Source organism: Colias croceus, chromosome 13, assembly GCF_905220415.1.
Source record: "Colias croceus chromosome 13, ilColCroc2.1".
NCBI classification, from domain to species: domain Eukaryota; kingdom Metazoa; phylum Arthropoda; class Insecta; order Lepidoptera; family Pieridae; genus Colias; species Colias croceus.
Window position 1 is genome coordinate 823,476 of NC_059549.1, and position 18,711 is coordinate 842,186.

Here is an 18,711-nt window from a genome sequence, read left to right on the forward strand (position 1 = left end):
GTTTTAAAACTTTAGTTATAAATAGAAGTAATGAATAATCAATTAACGTTTTGTCGAGTTAAATTTTTTATATTTACTGACGTAAGTAAACTTTGTAATTAAAGACAACGTTTAATGTTTAAAGACAATAAGTGAAACATATAAATGACTGTAAACTTTTTCGAAGAAGTGTATAATTTAAGTAAATAATTTATAAACAATTTGTAAATAGCAATAATTTATGAAATAGAATTAAGGAAACGTGATAAGGACATGATATTTTTATAGAATCTACAGCTTGTTAGTTATAATAAATTCTATGAATGGTACAATTGTTTTTTATTTTGCATGGAATGTTTAATTTGATTAGGGTGACGTAATGAAATGTCATTGAGAATTTTATTGGGGAAACGAATTTCAAGAGTCATGTGGAATGCGGGGGACATGATATTAAAATAACTTATTTCTCCCCCTTTTCTTTGGTGCTTATTTCAAAGATTCGATTATTTTATTATTATTTTTTGCTAATCATTTTAAAGCATTAGACATTTTAATTGCAGTTGGACGAAAATAGCGCCACAATACTTAATTATTTATTATCTGTCTGCTCTATACGATACAACCACATTCTATGAAACAACTGATGAAATTATTTAACTATTTTAACGACATACATATTACATAAGTATAATAGAGACTTAGTTGTGCCGAATTTTTACAATATTAATTCAAATTTCTTAAACTACAGGAATGACACAGAATACTAACTTAACAGAATGGAATAGTTTTATAATCTGTGATAGTAATAACATAGTGTATTTTATTTAATAATAAGGTTAACGGGGACAATTCTTAAAATTAATATTTCACAATAATATGATGATGTTACCTAATTAAAATTTAATCTTTCTGGAATCAGTAATTTAACAGCTACGCATAGCCAGACTGAATTTAATTGTATTTACTTGACAGTCAGTTATAGATTTTGTTAAATTACAAAAACATGTTAAATGGATGAACAATCTGTGAAAGTTGAAAACTACTGAGCAGTTGCAAACTCAATATAAACTTTGATAAGATTTATTTCAATAGTTTCAAGCACTTCGGAATTGTTTATTTGGTTCCCTTACATTTTACAATTTAAATTTGAATTTTGAATTATGCTCTTGAAAAAAGACGCTTTCAATGTTTTTTAGTACCTATTCAGTGCATTCTGCAAATAATCGGATTATAAATACAGTCTCCATAATATGTAAAAACATATTTTTCACAGCTCCTCATTCAAATGTTTGTATTTAATATATTAAATAAATAAATATTTCAGGACAATTTTCACACACGCCACGATGATCCCATACTAAGCTTTCGCTTGTGTTATGGAAACCTGCAGATGGCTGATAAACATACATATATAATTTTAAATAAATACTTATATAGATAGGTAATTAACACCCACACAGAGCAAACATCTATGTTCATCACACAAATATTTGCCCCGGGTGGGAATCGAACCCACGACCTCTGGCTTGGAAGGCAGGGCCAAGCCAACCGGTCAGTCTAATTATAATAATAGGGTTAATTGAGATATGCACGCATTCTTTTGTTCCTATAACACTTTTATTATTGGTATTTTACAAGTGATTTTAGTAATTGCTTAAAATTCTTTAAACAGAAGGATGTTTACGACCAATAATTTACTCGAATAAGACGGTATTATTCTTCCATTATTTATTGCTCTAATTCAAAGTTTGAGCGGTTTAGACACTTTAGAGTTGAAACATCGACGTACTGCCGGTAAAGTTAGTGTAGAAGATTAAACATTCCTGTATTTTAATAAATTGTTAATATAATATTATTTTTATAATAAAGATTATAAAAATACAAACAATTTGATGAATGACAATGTAATACCATTACCTACCTATAATAATTATTGCACATCGCAACGGCATTTTCGAACATTGGACTAACAGAGTTTTGAACGCTATACAAATTAGCCGAATCTATGGTTCTCCCAATATAACCTAGCTGGAAATCACATTACCGATAGGTCAAGCCAATTATAATCCGTAAGTTCCAATCAGTGTTCGCTCTTATTAGTATTGATTATCAAATACCGGTGTTTCTACCTGTATTTAGATTTTAGCTGTGTCACTCGCTTGCGTGCAAATGTTCGTACGAAATACGAATGTTTGCACTAATGTAGAGAAAAGTATTTTAATTGCAAATGTAGTCCTACAGATATCATAATACTATAGGTCTTTCATTAAATATTGTGGGTTTGCGTATATTTCGTGCAAATGTACTTACCAGCATTCGAGTAAGTGGGTTTTATTTATTAATTTTATTTGAAATAATAATAAGATTAGAGAGATCAATTAATGTTACTCGATGACCTAAAAAATTTTTCATATCCTAATTATTATTAATAATTGACGGGACACCTTTTGGCAAACGTTTTTGTTAAAATTTGTGGTTCATTAAAGTTTATGGTTTCTGTGTATAAATTCGATTTTTAATTTCCGTTATTTCATTAGTGTCTAATGGAAGTATGACCTTAGGTTATGTCATGTTATTTGTTTAATTTTTCTTAGACTTCAAACATTTATATGCAATCGTATTAGCATATCAACATTAATTATTATAATTAAACAATTTTCATTTCTAAATAGAAAATTATTTCTATTAATTATCAAATAAAGCAGCAAACTAATCCCCACAATATCCCACGAGGGAATATTTACCAACTACCATCATCCGTCTAAAATCAAACAACGTAATTATTTGTCGAAAGCATTTATTATCTATATGGACGTGCCGCGTGCATCCATATAAAAAGTTTTCATAACTACAACACTTCACATAATCCATACTAGACCTTATTTTTACTTAATAAGGTCTAAATTTGAATGATTGTGTGTTTTTCGAACGCAAATAGAACGTGGCACAACCCTCGATCTCTGCCGTGTACAGCCATAACATTACCCGCCAATTTTGCTACCCATACAATTTAAATGAACCTTATTGCAACCGAATAAGGTTCAAATTAGACTGACTTGCGTATTGGAATTTTATTTTTAAATTTGCACAGCCATAATACGCCACGCGGCAGTTCATTGGTATCTATTTGATTTCGGAAACCATTTTGAATTTGTTTTTCATCAATTGCATCTTCTTTACGTTTGGCTTGTCATTAAGTGTTCAATGTGATTTATTTGCTGAAGAGATTCGGTCAGCAATTACGGAGGGTGGGAATTATTTGCAAATAATCATTAGTTTGTTTCGGTTGAGAAGCCATAAAACATGTGCAGATTTAATTATTCAGTTAGTAATAACTCTTTAGAATGCACAAGGTACCTATTTTCTTAACTGGTCTTCAATATTAATTAGTTCTGAATGAAATTGCTTCTATTTTTAGAGTATCCAAAACCTCAATGTTTACAATCTAGAGTCTAACAGTAAGTTTTAGTTACAGCAATGTTTGTTATTCAAAAATAAAATTATATGAAGTTTCAATTAATAAGTTTGACTTTAATATTGACTATGAAGCCAGCTGTGTTTAGAAATATTTTATTCAATTACATCAATTAGTGTCAGGCCCTATTCATAAAAGGAAAATATTCACAAACTCTATTGTCTACCGATCAAAATTAGTCTTTATTTTATTTGTCAAATTGTCATCGACACCCAAGTCGACACCGAATATAAACTGCCAATCAATTTATAAAAACGAATTTCGAAATTCGATTCGAAATTTGAATGTTGATTGTTGGATGTTCCATCAGAATTCAGAATGGAGCTGTGTGATTGGTGAATAAGCACGCACACGTAATCTTGGATCAACATTACCTAGCTGCTCTATATTGACCTGTATAGCGATGTAAATCAATACTATTGGTTTAAATTCATTTGCATTTAATATTGTTTGCATTGTGTGTAATGAGTATTATAATAATTAATTGATATTCGGTTTGTGGCCAGTCGATATCGGCATTTTCATACTTAGTGAAAAATTAAAAATGATTTTTAATACCATATGAAATACATAGTTATTTATTAGGTAAGTACTTCTAAAATAAGTAAAGTAACCGACTTGAAACCAAAAGACCTTTCTTTGGAAGTTTGGTTTCAAGCTATATGAATTAGAAGCCTATCAAAATCAACCGCAGTAAACCTGAAAAATATATTCACAATGTTTATTTCAAAAATATTATGTTCATCATGTTAGTTTCATTATTCTTCATAAACATGAAACTATCGTTCAAATTAATAACTCGAAAACAATTGATCCCAATAGGTACCCATCTGTGGACAATAAACGGGCATCTTTTATTTACCTACCATTCGTACAAACTCGCAAAATGAATTGTACACTCTTGTTACGGTCCTAATTATTTTATTCCACCAGTTGGGCTAATTTCAGCTTTGCAAATATCAACCTTATTGCATTGGGAATAAGAAAAACTACTTGAAGAGGGTCATCAAAACATTATGGCATAATAAATCCCATATCACGCTGACAACCGTATGTTTTGTCACTGCTAATAGTTCACGGCTTTCAAAACTTATGTTATCCATTCCATCTACTACGTCATTCCAATCTAAGCCTTATGTAAGTGCAGGTATGCTATATATTGCATTGGTTATGTTTATGCCTTTTACGGTTTTATTAAATTCATGAGCTTGATTCTTGCAACTCAAGTCGTTGCAAACTAGGTCTTATGACGCATGTGATAGAGTAGTTATTTGTTTACAAAATGTTGTGTGTTATAGGACGTTTTTCAAAGTATTTGATATCTAGATGGGATTCATTGTACAATGCAATATCATTTGCTGGCGGAACGAATGGATCGGGTTTGATCCTTGATAAATGGAAATTTAAATTTGTTTCAAAATGTATTCGTAAAACAAAGTTTAGATCTGCATTTGATACGGAGTTGGACCCCGTTATTTTATTGTGTTGCTTAAATTTTATTAACTCTGATACTTTTGTTCGTTTGTGTTTTGATGTTTAATTAAAATTTCACTTTCCTGTTTTAGAAACGCCTTTCCTTTTATATGTTTACTGGCTTTCCGCCCGCGGCTTCGCCCGCTTTGTCCAAGACCTAATAAATTATATAGTAAAACCTTCCTGTTGAATCCCTCTATCTTTTAAAAAAAACCGCATCAAAATCCTTTGCGTAGTTTTAGATTTAAGCATACATTTACATAGGGACATAGGGACAGAGAAAGCAACTTTGTTTTATACTATGTACCTAGTGATAATTTATTAATAGTTAGTAGTTACTGTTATATTTTTTCAGTATTTTAGAGAATCAGAAACATTTATACGTACGCAACGAATTGAGAATCCGTTGATTGAACGAATTGAGATCCCTCCGCGTCGATTGAAATGTAACATATTACGTATTAGACTTTTGAAACATAATTTTATTCAATATGACGTGTCCATATTGATTATTTATCTCACTCACAAATTATGAACATACTTAACACTAGCCCTAAAGTTCACTAACATAAAACATAATACGAACATGGCTCGTAACAAAAATCCAATATTTAAAACAGCAGCCCATAAAAAGTCCACATGTAACGCCCTAAACTTTATCATCTTGCGTCTATCCGTTTTAGGACCTATGAAAATGTCATTCGATCTGTCATTTGCTATAAACCAAGATTAGATGATCCGAACACCGCACGCGAAAATAACCCTTATGACGTATAACATCAGTATCTGGAAAATCCATTTTCGTGTGTAGCAGTTCTCGAAGGACCAATGGGCATTTTATGATTCTTAATTATTTCTCGTCGTAAGAATTCACTGCTGGTGCCTCGTTTGTATATTCGATGTTCTGAAAATTTACGTACTTTTTTACGTTTTTAAATAATCTCTATTCATGGGTCGTAATTTTGTATAAATTTTAAGGGTTCGTTAGTTATATTGTCATGTTTAATAGTGAATACAGAATATTTAAGTACCGTTGGTGAATTAATTCTTAAATGTAAAGTTTTCTTAATTATGCATTGTTCGTATTTTAGAGATGAAATAATTTGAAGATTTTTCACAGTATTTTTTAGCAGGTCAATCTTTCAGTTCGCGCTGCTATGTAGGTAAGTTTGTCTGTGACTGGTTGTATTATGCTGCAGCTAGTCTAATTTTGATGAGAGTTTGCTCGAAGATTGTGAATGAAAATTTTTTTGGTAAGTACAATAAAAATGGAATGCAAGCATTTTTAATACTAGGTAATACATACGTAAGAACTATTTCCTGATCTGTGCTACTAGGTACTTACTATTAAGGTGGTAGTAAGTAAGTACTTACTTAATGCATTAACAAACGAAACGATTATTATTTATCGATACTGTACATATTTAAGTGGCCTATAATTTGCAATTAAAAAAAAGTTTTGGTGCCATATTTTTGTAAACCTCAAAGCTCAAGCATCATTTTACAATAACAAACATGAAAAACAAAAACAACCATTTTATTATTATAAATTCTCATAACGAAGTAATGAGATGGCAGATTAAATACAGTTTATATTGCAAAGGTTTTCCGTTTACTTTGTTTACCGAAGCAAATCCACATTATCAACAACTTATTGTTTGGTAAATTAACAATTTAAAATTTGATAGGGCTGTCGCAACTTAGTTTTACAGGACAGTTACAATTTTACATTGTTAAAAGCAAAGTTGGGATAAGGTATTTATGAGATGATGACTTGAAAGACTTTCATCCTAGTAGCATGGTACATCTTTCCTGAATGACACAAGGTTGTGTTTTTTTATGACGAGGCAACTTAGACGGAGCCAAGGCAAATTGCTAAAGTGAGTGTTACGCGTATGTTGTTGCTAGGTTTTACATAACTTATACAAACAATTTAATCATAAATATTGTTAAAATAAATGAAAGCCAAGCAATATGGTTAATATTCTCTTTTCCAAACCGAAAGTGCATTACACACACATTACCTCTATTCACGTATTAATTAAAAACTATTCACTGCCAGCCCTAAAAGTCCATTACATTTTACGGGACATTGGCCAGCGATCAATTTCAGACCGCACCTGCCCAGATTAACCGACTTTAAAGCTATTGATTGTACATTAATTTTCGGGTATAAAAACACTGTATGTAGAATGTAGATATATAGGCGTTTAATTAAAATGTATCAACCCTATTGGGTTTGAAAATGGTTTAGTGATTGATTTTTATTGGCGTTTGTTTGTAGAATTGTTTAAAAAATTAAACACATCGCTTCTAATAAAAATATACTATTTTGGTAACTACCTCTATTTTATGGATATTAGTAACTTCTTATAAGATTAAAGTAATAAGTACCTAGTTTAGATTACCTATTAGGTAATTGGGGTATGATGAAATCTGCACAATCGCCGAGTCTTATTTAGTGATGCAAAGATAGGTAGGTACCTTTATATTTTTTTATAATCAAGCTGGATTAATAATATTTATATCTGCCAATTATTACATTATTTCTTCTAATTATTCATTATTCGTAATTATTCTTTCAATTTTGTGAGAATGAATTAAATACCTATCATATATTTGCAGCTATAATTGAAAATCAAGAATAGTAATAGACTTCCAATTTAATAGCCTAACTTAGGCTTAATCTAGGCACAATAATAGCTTGCTAAAACTTAGATTGGTGATGGATTGTTCATTGTTGGCACGAGATCAAATCGGGTTAACAAGAATCTGAAATTGGAAATAAAGGAAATCAATTGTGGAAGTAATGGGAAATTTTTACATTAAAAAGGAGTTAATTGTTGATGAAATAATGTAGAGTTAAATTTTTCGATTTAGAATGCAACCAACCTAAGTAGGTACCCAACTTGTAACCTACTCGCGCAGGTATTGCACGCCTCATAAGCGAAGCGTTGAGGTGGGTACTATAACTGTCACTTCGCGCAAAACATCTGATTTTTCAAACTTAAAATGTCTTTATGTATCATACATTGCACTTGTAAGATAATACATACACACATATTAAGAAAAAACACTATTTTTAACATTCATGATATTTTTGATGTCATTTTTGTTATTTAAACTAGTTAAAAAACAGTTTAAAAAAGTTCTGTCTTGGACGTCCGTGTGTCTGTATGTGCGGAGGATTTTCTTGTTAACACGATAGCGACCGAAATACTTTACTAATCGAGTCTTTTTTTTTCTCTTACGCTTGAGTATGCTCAGGAATAGAACCCTTTCATTTTTCAGGGTCTGATTCGATGTGGTTTAATTGTTATTAAATAAACAAAAAAAAATATCGACTGTTCTCCATAATTTTAGTATATCTATATATATATATATATTCTTTATTTACACCATATACATAAATATCTACATACTTATAATATTATATACATCTTTATAAATAATCAATTTTATTGTAAAGGATGAGATTATGAGGCGTGCACTTTTGGATTTTCCAAACTTTTTCCAACTATTTACCTACTTGATGATACATCAAAATTGGTCGTAATAATATTATACTTATAAACAATTAAACAAAAACATTTTAACAACATAATAGAAAAAAAATAAAAAAAATAAGCTTTTTTATAGAAATGGTGTTAGTCTCTGCTTGTCACATAAAAATTTTAAACGTTTTCACGAAAATTCTTCATAAATCGTTACATAGCGAAGTTTTTCAATAAATAACGCACGTATAAAGCTGTGTGTCACGTACCGGCTCACGGGAGCAACAAATGATCGTGGGATGGCCTACATATTTATGAGATTCGTCCTATGTTGTAAGTTTGCGTACGATATGTATTATATTCGCAGGGAGTTGGGAAATTCTGGAAAGGTCTATTTCCAGCAATAGTGAGTGGATGTTAAGACAACGACGGCTACGATTTAAATATCTATATCTTGTTTCATTTCAGTTATGTAATTGTTTGTAACGATTATTTTACGAATGAATAAAAAAATATGATGTACCTACCCTACTCTAGGTTATGTTAGGTTGGCCTTGTGGAGTAATTACTATGGCTGTTGCAGCTTAGTTTATTTATATTTAAAATAATCACAATTTATTCTTAACGTCAGGTTTTGTTCTTTGGTTAATAGGAAATGTTTATTTCTTTATTTTTTACACTAATTTATCTCAATTAGAAACATTTAGGTATTTATACTGTCACTAATTTTGTAAGCGCTTTAAATCATCTGTATTACAGCACAATACAAATGATTGGCTTAACTCTTGTTACAATATAACGATTAGATCTAATATTCGCACGGTTATTTACAAATTAGGATATGAATACAAATGCAAACTAAACCTTAAAATTCTGTAGCTATAGTGGCCATGCTGGATAAATCGTCCCTCGTGGAAGCTAAATGAAGCAATTCTTCAAAAAGCAAGTCATTCTAGGTATTTTATTTCTTGAGGGCTTTTATCAGAGAACTTGTTCTGTGAAAATATTGTAGTTTTCTCTATTCACATGAGCACAGACAAAATATTTGTTCTTGATGAATATAATAAGGTACCTACACATATTATTCTACACTAGCTGTGCCCTGCGGTTTTACCCGCAGTACTCCACTCCTAGTCCTTTTGGTCTTAGCGTGATGATATAATATAGCCTTCCTTGTAAAATGGGCTATCTAACACCGAAAGGATTTTTCAAAACGGACCAGTAGTTCCTGAGATTAGCGCGTTCAAACAAACAAACAAACTCTTCAGCTTTATTATATTAGTAAGGTAAGTAAACACACGACATTATTTTAACTTAAATAATATGAATAATGTGCAAATAAATTAAGTATTTTATTAAAATAACTAAACTTTAATCGCCACAACGTGGTTACTTTGAGTAACTTCAAAATTAAAGACTGCAAAGAAAAGTCTCTAAAAAGGGAACTACAATTCATTTTCCGGCTTCTTTCAAAGGCTCCAGTTACGTCGTTTGCCGAAGTAACTACCTAAGTTGTAACAAAAAGTTGGACTGCGAGTGATGAAGGTTCAGGATAAAATAGAACCGACATTTACATGTTATCGAGGTTTTTTTGAAAACGATAGTAACTCGGTTTTTTTTTCGAATAATTATTGTCATTACGTTTTGTATGACATGTTTGAGTTTGAGTATAAAATTTTTTTGTATGACAAGGAATACAGTGTATCTGCCATTTAGATATAAGAAAGAACTTGGTTAATAGCATATAAAATTATTAACCAGTCTGGTACATGTTCTGTATCAGACCATCGATCTACTATAATTTTATGTAGTAGTAATTATATACACCAACCTAGGTTAAGTGTTGACAGAAAATTTAGCCCTAAGCTAGATTTAAACTAGTATATAAGACAACAGCTAAGCAGCCTTTTTCCATTGTACATCAAAATATTCAAGGCTTGGCTAGCAAATTATTAGAAATAGAATTATTCTTAAATCATTATAGTATTAAAGTTTTTTGTGTAACAGAACATTGGCTTAAACAATGTCAGTTGTTAATAAATGTTGATAATTATGAGTTAAAAAGTATATACTTTAGGAAACATGCTATTCATGGAGGTTCTCTTATTTTTGTACACAATAGTGTAAAATGCAAAGAACGAACTGACATTGTTAGTCTATCTGTAGAACGCACCATTGAACTGTCCTGTGTTGAACTTGAGCGTTACATTATTGTTTGCGTTTATAGGCCTCCTTCCAGTGACTATAATATGTTTGAGACAGTCATGGAAGAAATATTAAAGCGTTTGAGCAGAAGTGAAAAGAAGGTTATAGTATGTGGAGACTTTAATATTGATTTACTTTCACACACACAAACGGCAACACGAATAGTTAATTTATTTCAATCATTTAATTTACATAAACTTTTTGATGAACCCACACGAATTACACCTAGTTCTGCAACTTGTATTGATAATGTTTACTGTGATTGTAACTTTTTAGAAAAAAATATTCTCAATACACTGACTTCGGATCACTGTGGCCAGAAAGTAGTTTTTGAATGGGATTGCATACCTACATTTAAAAGAATTAATGTTAGGCCTATAACTAAAAAAGGCATTCATAAATTTAGAGATAATATTAATAATAAATTGCCTGGCCTGAATGATCAATCCTTTCATAATAATCCTTGTGAAATGTTTACAAATCTTTTTAATTTAATTCATAATGAGTTTGAAAAAATCTTTAAAGTTAAATCTTTAAGTATTACCAAGGATTTACCATTTAGCCAATGGGCAACACCTAGTATACACAGATGCAGGAACGTTTTATATGAGTTATATGGCATGAAGCAATATAACAAAGACATGTCATCTCTTAGTTATGTTAGAAATTATTCAAAAACTTTTAAAAAAGTTTGTTTCACTGCCAAGTGCTTGTATGTCAGAGATAAAATACGCAACTCTGATAACAAAGTTAAAACGGTTTGGGCAATTATTAATGGCGAAATGGGCAAAAGCCAATCAAATAGTACCATAAAACTTGTTAATGCTGGTAGGGTCATTGACAAAAGTGCTGATGTTGCGCTTGCTTTTGAAGACTTTTTTAGTAGTGTCCCTGCTAGTATTACCGAAAAATTAAATTCCTCATCAGCGCTTGCGGAGTCCTACTTGAGGGACCATGTTGCTGAGTGTAATGTATTATTTGAATTGCGACATGTGACTGCAGAGGTAATTGTTAAAACTTTTAAAACATTAAACTAAAAAAAAACATGTGATCTCTGGGGAATGTCTGTAAATTTAGTAAATAATATTATAGAAAACATTGCCAACCACTTAGCGTTTATATTTAATCAATGTTGTGACTGTGGTATATTCCCTGATTTATTAAAGTTAAGTAAAGTAATTCCTTTATTTAAAAGTGGTGACCAAGAAGACTGTAATAACTATAGGCCAATTTCCATTTTACCAACTTTGAGCAAAGTCTTCGAGAAATTAATTTTAAACCAATTATGTAGTCATTTTGTATCAAATGGTTTACTGCACGCCAAACAGTTTGGTTTCACAAAGGGGCGCTCTACTACTGATGCTGGAATAGCTCTTTTGTCACATATATATAAAGCATGGGAAAATTCAAAGAATGCTTTAGGGATATTCTGTGACCTTTCTAAGGCTTTTGACTGTGTAGAACATACCACTCTATTACGGAAACTAAATTTTTATGGTATTAAAGGTTTATCTCAGGACCTCATAGCTTCATATCTTCAGAACAGGGTACAAACCGTTGTTGTTAATGGAGAGAAATCTCGCGGTGCGCCGATTAACATAGGTGTTCCGCAGGGATCTATCTTAGGACCGTTTTTGTTCTTGGTATATATTAATGACCTGCCTTATTATTTGCAGGATATGTGTGAAATAGTACTGTTTGCAGATGATACCTCATTAATATTTAATGTGGATAGACATGACTCAAACGTTGACGAAGTAAACTCTGCTCTTTTACGCATATCCAATTGGTTCACTGCTAATAATTTATTATTAAATGCAAAAAAAAACAAATTGTGTAGAATTTATCCTTCCAAATGTAAAAAAGATGAAAAGGGATATTATTTTAAACGGGGAGGTATTATACCCTGTGGATTCTACTGTTTTTCTTGGATTGACACTAGATGAGAAGTTACAATGGGGGGCCCATGTTGCCGCCACCGCTGCTAAGCTTAGTTCAGCTGCATATGGGTGATTATACAAAAATGGGGTAACTTTTAAGGATATTTTGTTTACTATATTTTTTATATCAGATTATTACAAATTAGGGTGTATGTGATAGCTAATCTAATGAATATATTGTTCCAAATCGGGCCAGCCACTTTTTTAGGTAGATTGTGAGATATTTTAAATTTTCTGGATTTGGCCTCCAGGGGACTGACAAGGCTAACATAGTACTGATAAAAAACACAATTTTGTAATATTCTTAAAGAAATTCAATGAAAATTACTACAAATTTCTCAGTTTTAATAATGGCACATATCTTTTAAGTATTAAAATCACTTAGTTACATTTAAAAATGATAATTTATAATATATTGTGATACTGGGAAAAAACAATGTCTCAATTTTCAAAATAGCCTTCTGACATTTAACGCAACGTGAATATTCTTACTCTCTTACTTAACTTACTACTTTGACTTAGTTTTACTTAATATTTCAAGTAATTCACAAACAATAGAAACAAAAAAAACGGCCAAGTGCGAATTGGACTCCTAACAAACCTATTTTTTATTATGTTTGTAACTTAAAATTTACACTTTTAGCAATTTTTCCTTTATTTGTGTTATAAGACGTTGCTTTTTACCATATTTTAAGACTGTATACACGGCAAGCATCCTGTGTATTTTTTTATTCCCTTGCGAATATTTAATTTTGCGGAAATTTGCAGTATTCACGGATGTAGGTATCTTTTAATTGCGTTGCGTTATAAGTTTCATTTTTTTACAGCCCCAAGGGTTCTTAATGTTGAGTATTCAATATAAATTTCAGTTTAATACCTCCACGCGCTTCAAAAAAACGTCTTAGGGCCGATTTTTCAATGCTTGGATAAAACTTATTCGTCGAATAATGTATAAAACTACCATTTTAAAAACGTATTCTAATTGCCCGTATTTGACAGTTTACGTGACATTTTAATATTATCGTGTAATACTTTATTGGACGGATAAGTTTTATCCAAGCATTGAAAAATCGGCCCTTAACAGACAAAGTGATCCTATAAGGGTTCTGTTTTTTCCTTTTGAGGTTCGGAGCCCTAAAAATCTAACATTATTTATGTTAAAAGTACTAATTTTCATAAAATGGATCATGGTTTTTAACCAAAGGCTTGAATGAAAGTCTCATCTGAGTTTTCATAAGAGCCTTTTGACATTTTTATAATGTTATTAAAATAATTAACTTTTATGTTATTTTGAGGTAATTTTACTTCACAATATTATACATTTACGTATTTATCTAATAAATACAAATAACAAGCTATGCCCTGAAAGCATCAACATCAATAATTAAAATAAAATAAGATCTTTTAAATAAAATTATTAGTAGTTTGTTTCAATAGCTCTTTTCTTTGCTACTCTTTTTTAAATGTTTCTTCCCTAGTCAAATTCAGTTTCTTTTAGCGTGGCGCATGATGTTTTAAACTGAAATATCAAATAGAAATGCTTATACCAATAGCAATCAAGATATAAAAGTTCTCAAAAACGATAGAATCATCAGTACTATGGGGCCGCGTCAGTCCACTGGCGCGATATCTGACATAGGACTGATGCCAGCGGACTGATAAAAAGGGACTTAATATGAGATTATAATCACAAATTATGTTTTTTTGCCTTATTTCTAATATCAACAAACTATATTTTTACAAATCATACTTAACCATGTATGAATGAAAATAAAAATCAGTTTAACAATAAAATAACGACTCACCATAGGACTGAAATGTTGACTGGCGCAGCACGAATTTAGAGGACAAACACAACCCTAGCGCTGGTACAGTTATGACAGCCATCAAAATATGGGATGCACAAGTAACTTCATTACCAACATTAATATTTAGACAGGGATTTGACCTCGACTTGGTGATATTTAGCGAGAATTTCAAATTTAAAAAACACACAACGGACTGACCAATAAAAACGATGACAAAGTTTATTTTTATTTTTTAAATAAAATGTTAAACATTTCGTCATGAAAGTTATACTATATAATACTATGTATATCAAAGATTGTCCTGAATTAGTAAAATTTCTCTAATCAATGATAATGTTTATAAAATAGTCACTTGATTGTTGGTTTTCGGAGTTGTGACATGCCAAAGTACTGATTATTTAAGTATTAATTTTGTTTTTTTATCAATTTGTATTTTAAATAAAGAAGTGAAAGTGAGTGACCAAATAAAGGACGCTTTATTGTTTTAAAATAGATTGTTATTTGATTAAAATATAATAAGACTTTGTATAAATTGGCTGGTGACATTGAGTTACCCCATTTTTGTATAATGACCCATATGCAGTTCGAAGAATAAGGCATCTCACCGATGTAGACACGGCTAGATTGGTTTATTTTAGCTACTTTCATAGCATTATGTCCTATGGAATTCTGCTATGGGGCAGGGCTGCAGATATTGAAACTATATTTATATTACAGAAAAGAGCCATACGCTCTATATATAATTTACGTGCTAGGGACTCACTAAGAGATCTCTTTAAGAATACTGGTATCCTCACTGTACCATCACAGTATATATTTAATAATATTTTATATGTACACAAAAACGCAGACTCACACACAAGAGTAGGAGATAGACACTGTTATGGCACAAGGAACAGAAATAAAATTGAAATGCCATTTTACCGGTTAGCTAAAGTTAAAAATTCATTTATGGGTCAAGGTATACTTTTTTACAACAAAATTCCTCATAGTATTAAAGAGTTTAGTAGTGCTAAATTTAAGAATTATGTAAAAAACGTCTTAGTTCAGAGAGCCTATTACAGCATTAAGGAATATATGGAAGATAAAAACCCATGGAGGGTTGTCGCGTGAGAACCGCAGGACAGTTCTTTGGCATATTATGATAATATATACGTACGGTTACTTACATATTTTGTAAAATTAAATTGTAATACTGAAATGATTTAAAAGAGCAACTATGGAGTTTCTTGCCGATTCTTCTCCATAGATACTGCTTTCCGAATCGGTGGTAAATGATAAAAATATGTATTGACGTTTCAAAAGTGCTTCTCGAAGAAGTCTAATTGAATAAATAAATGTTTGAGTTTGAGTTTGAGTTTATTGTGTAATTGACATTAATTTTATTTATGCTTCTATAAAGCTTTTTATGTTCGTAGAATTAATCACGTAAACCACTTCAGTTTTTGATAATCCCAATAACAGAAGCTAGTAAAAAATGACAATATTTCTACCATAATCTATGAAACAGAGCAAGGTACCTAAGTATTTTATTTACACAGATTTAGACGGTTCTGTTTTATTCACAGATATATTATATTATGTCTGTGGTTTTATTAGAGAAGAAACATCAAGAAAACAAAACCTCTCGCATTTTCTCAGAGAAAATAAATTGAATTGCTGAGGTGGGCGCAAATAGCAATGTTAATATAACCAAGTAGGTATTACCAACATAAAATTAAATTTAGTGAAGGACCGACTCTCAAGACAATAATTTATTATACTCCTAAAACCGGCCATCTAATTTCTCTTTGAGGTCTATTATCCATAAATAGGTAGGTAATTAAGATATTCTATATTTTGCCATCGCAAACAATAGTTCTTTAATTTAGTAGATATTTTTTTTCTTAGATTATGAAATAATAAACAGAGATTTTATAATAGGTAACGTACAATAAGGCTTTAAAACATACCTGTATCAATTAAATAAGCTGCTAGTATTTACATAGGAAATAGATATCCTTATCCAACGGACATAGTCCATAGAATTTCAGATAGCGTTCCCAATGAATATTTAGAGGCGGTTTGATCGGATTTGCGGACAGGAAATAGTCAGCTCGGATTTACATTTTAATTCTATTTCCTGTAGCTTTTTAATCTAGGAAGAAATCTATTTAGCTTAAAATTAAAGAAATGTAATATTTCTAAGTTTGTAGGAATTCTCTGGATAGACTTAACTGATTTGAATTTTTTTTTACTATGTACAGTGTAGGTACCTGGTTCATTAACATAATAATAGCTAATTATGGAGAGAGAAATAATAGCTAATTCAATAATAGTCCCGGCTCCGACTGGAATAAATATAAATATAAGTTCACACACAATTGTTTTAATCATTCAATGCAAATTATTAAAAAAAATATTATTGTTTTGAAAATTTTTGATTTTTTTCAGCAAAAAAGCCAACATCACGCGGTGTTCCCAGGCGGTCACCCATCCAAGTACTGACCGCGCCCGACGTTGCTTAACTTCGGTGATCGGACGAGAACCGGTGTATTCAACGTGGTATGGACGTTGGCGACGTAAGTGCTGAAATTATTGATCTTAACAAATATATGCATAATTAAATGAGACACAATAAATGATAATAATATGGTACATAAAAAATCACGCAACTTATTTATTGAAATCAGTATTTAGAGCACTTAAGAGGCCGGCGGACGACAATTTTTCCATACAAACGTAATACCAAAATAATTTTCAGTTTGAGCATATTTCCACTTTATTGTGCTGTTATTCGGAATAAGACAGTATTTATCTAGGTTCCCATATTATTTTTATTGCAAAATACTTAAATACAACGAATTGTAAACGATTTGTATTTCTCACATTTTTAAAGTATAAATGATATGTTTTCTACTCATCCATTCTGTAATAAAAACGGCAATATTCTTAATGTAATGTAATTCGAAACATGGTTTACATTGTTAAGTTACACAATATGCAAAAAAAATTGGAAAAGCATTGAGTTTTCATTCATCGTTTTTGGTATTACGGCACACGTTCAAATTAATCACAAATTTTCATCGGTCGTCGTGCTGTCGCATCAAGCACAATATACAGATACATACAGTAAACTTCATAGTATAGAAAAAAGTTTGTATGTGTTGGTAATATTTTCGATGTGTGAAAACCACGTCACCACTTTGTCAAGCACAAGCCTGTCAAACTATTTTCTTTTTCATCCTAAAACAAAAAGGTGGAGGTTCTATGCTCGTATAATAATAATTTTAATTTATTTTTGCATATTTTGTGTTTTTTAGTTTAATTTAATTTATCGTTTTAAATATAATTAAGTAGGTATACCTAAATACAAGTATTGTTAATTCTGGTTTAAAATAATTACTTTAATAATTATTTTAATTAAAATAATTTGCGCCTGTAATCACTACATATATTAGCAACATAATAAATTTTCTAGTGTATCAATTTTTTTTTCTACGAATTTATTTAGGTAGCTCAGTCGGCCGCGAAAATCCCAATAGTTTAAATATTTTTTTAAAAATCGTGTTTTTAAAATAAAACTCTGGGTGTTCTACTCGTGTAAAGAGAAGCTCCTTAGATATTACCGATAAAAAAGGGTCAAAGGATGTCACTTTTTTGCGCCTAAAAGTAAAAACATATAGTGCATTGTGCGTGCGTATTTTTTGCCAATTGTATTGTAATATTTCTGACTAGCTTCCACCCGCGTCTCCGTCCGCGCGGATGTCGGTCTTCGCGTGGATGGTTTATTTCTCCATTTTGAGTTACTCTGACAATGATATCTTATAAAAAAAAGAATCCACTGCGGGTAACGCAACGTGTGTTCGCGGTTCTACAGAACAACGTCTATGGATAAAACTGAAAAATTAAGATTATTTTTTTCCACGTGTTATTCCAGGATAAAAAGTATCTAAAAGTATATATTGTATGCCCAGGATAATAAAGTATAATTATTATGCCAAGTTTCATCGAAATCGAACTGTTAGTTTTCACGTGATGTCAGCATACAGACAGACAGACAGACGGACAGACAAAAATTTTTTTAATCACATATTTGGGTTTGGTATCGATCGATCCAGTAACACCCCCTGCTATTTACTTTTGCGATATTTTCAATGTACAGAATTGACCCTTCTACAGATTTTTTTATTATATATACGTATAGAGTATAGATTATATTTGCGAAAAAAATGTACCCTGATTTTTACAGCTACATTTTTTTCTACAAAGCCTAGATGTTGAGATATTATTGAAGACTAGATTTTCGCCCGCGGCTTCGCCCGCGTTTGCAAAGGAAAACCCGCATAGTATAGCAA

General features: G+C 30.9%; 1 non-coding gene across 1 annotated transcript; it reads right to left on the reverse strand.

Annotated features, from left to right (window-relative positions):
- Positions 1 to 16,813: 16,813 nt before the first annotated feature.
- LOC123697087 lies at positions 16,814 to 16,932 on the reverse strand. The gene has a single exon (XR_006752174.1). It is a non-coding gene; the product is annotated as a 5S ribosomal RNA (ribosomal RNA).
- Positions 16,933 to 18,711: the final 1,779 nt, after the last annotated feature.